Source organism: Corapipo altera, unplaced genomic scaffold (assembly GCF_003945725.1).
Source record: "Corapipo altera isolate COAL_440 unplaced genomic scaffold, ASM394572v1 39034, whole genome shotgun sequence".
Lineage (NCBI taxonomy): Eukaryota > Metazoa > Chordata > Aves > Passeriformes > Pipridae > Corapipo > Corapipo altera.
Genome location: NW_020889666.1, coordinates 1 through 2006, shown reverse-complemented (window position 1 = coordinate 2006; position 2006 = coordinate 1). Strand labels below are relative to the sequence as shown.

The window sequence follows — 2006 nt, the reverse complement described above, 5'->3', positions numbered from 1 at the left end:
CCTGTCTCAACACTCTTCACATTTGTCAGCAGAAAAATTTGACCCTAAAAAAACAGGTGTTATGATTATAACCAAAAACCCAGTCAAAATTATTTTAAGGATACTTTGTTCCTCTCTCCTGCAGCCCAAATTGCTGCAAGACAACAGTACAGGAACTGAAATTTCCATCAAAGCTGGGTTCCATGTGACATCCCCTGTGATCATGAGAGCTGTCCCAAAGCAGCTCCATGTCTGCACTGCAGCAGAGCAAAGCTGAGTCCTTGGCAGCACATGGGCAAAGCTCCTGCTCCTCACAACACCCTCAGAGAGCACAAACCAGAAAAAAGAAATGCCTTGACTTGGAGAGGATTTCCCTGAAAACTACACTGGCTTTGCTGAGAGGGGGCTGTCTTAATTGTTCCCTGTGCTTTCCTTTTCTGAACAGACTCTGTGCTAAGGAACAACAAATGTCCAACAGCAGCTCCATGCCCCAGTTCCTCCTCCTGGCATTTGCAGACAGGAGGGAGCTGCAGCTCCTGCACTTCTGGCTCTTCCTGGCCATCTCCCTGGCTGCCCTCCTGGCCAACGGCCTCATCCTCAGCGCTGTAGCCTGCGACCACCACCTGCACACCCCCATGGGCTTCTTCCTGCTCAACCTCTCCCTCACAGACCTGGGCTGCATCTGCACCACTGTCCCCAAAGCCATGCACAATTCCCTCTGGGACACCAAAACCATCTCCTATGCAGGATGTGTTGCACAGGTCTTTATGCTTGTTTTCTTTCTTGGAGCAGAGTATTTCCTCCTCACCATCATGTGCTACGACCGTTACGTTGCCATCTGCAAACCCCTGCACTACGGGACCCTCCTGGGCAGCAGAGCTTGTGCCCACATGGCAGCAGCTGCCTGGGCCACTGGCTTTCTCTGTTCTCTGCTGCACACAGCCAATACATTTTCCCTGCCCCTGTGCCAGGGCAATGCCCTGGGCCAGTTCTTCTGTGAAATCCCACACATCCTCAAGCTCTCCTGCTCACACTCAGGCTACCACAGGGAAATTGGGCTTCTCTCGTTTACTATCTCTTTAGGACTTGGCTGTTTTGTTTTCATTGTTTTCTCTTATGTGCAGATCTTCAGGGCTGTGCTGAGGATCCCCTCTCAGCAGGGACGGCACAAAGCCTTTTCCACGTGCCTCCCTCACCTGGCTGTGGTCTCCCTGTTTGTCAGCACTGCCACATTTGCGCACTTGAAGCCCCACTCCATCTCCTCCCCATCCCTAGATCTGATTATGTCAGTTCTGTACTCAGTGGTGCCTCCAGCACTGAACCCCCTCATCTACAGCCTGAGGAACCAGGAGCTCAAGGATGCCATGAGGAAACAGATAACTGGGTGTTTTTCTGAAGCAAGAAACTCTCCTTCTTCTGCATGTTATGTTCCTCATTAAAGGTCAATCCTTTTATGTACTTCATTAGAGGTCCACCATATCTTCTTTATTTTTCGCTCTTGGTAGGAGTGTTATTTTTGTGAGAATTTGTTCACAGCAAAAAATCTTTATATATATATAAATACGCATATAAAAATATATATATAAACATCGTTTTCAATTCAGTGTTTGCCTTTCTAGCCTGGCCCACAGGCTGTACAAATTGGCAATTGTACTCACTGTCTGCTTCAACCAAATAAAGAACTCTGCATGGGCTTGTTTGCCTGACATCTTTTCTTCTCTGCAGCTGCAGGGTCAGAGCCTCTGTGCAGAGCTGGGCCACAAAAGAGTCCCAGCAGAGCAGCACTGCCAGGGAGCAGCAGCCCTTCTCCTGCCTGGCCTCCTCTCCCTTCCCTTCCACACTGTCCTGCAGAGCCCTGGGTTGTTGGAGGCCTCAGTGCTCTGGCAGTCGGTGCCAGTCCTGCTGCAGGACTGTCCAGGGACTGCAGGCAGGGACAGCCACGGGCACTGCTGGCACAGAGCTGACCTATGCAGCAGCACTGCCATCCTGCAGGGGCATCTCCTCAGGCCAGGGCCTCAAAGCTTCCA

At 50.8% G+C, this 2006-nt stretch overlaps 1 pseudogene; it reads left to right on the top strand.

Annotated features, from left to right (window-relative positions):
- The first annotated feature begins 446 nt into the window (after positions 1-446).
- Positions 447-1375, top strand: LOC113942268 (annotated as a pseudogene).
- The last annotated feature ends 631 nt before the right edge of the window (positions 1376-2006 follow it).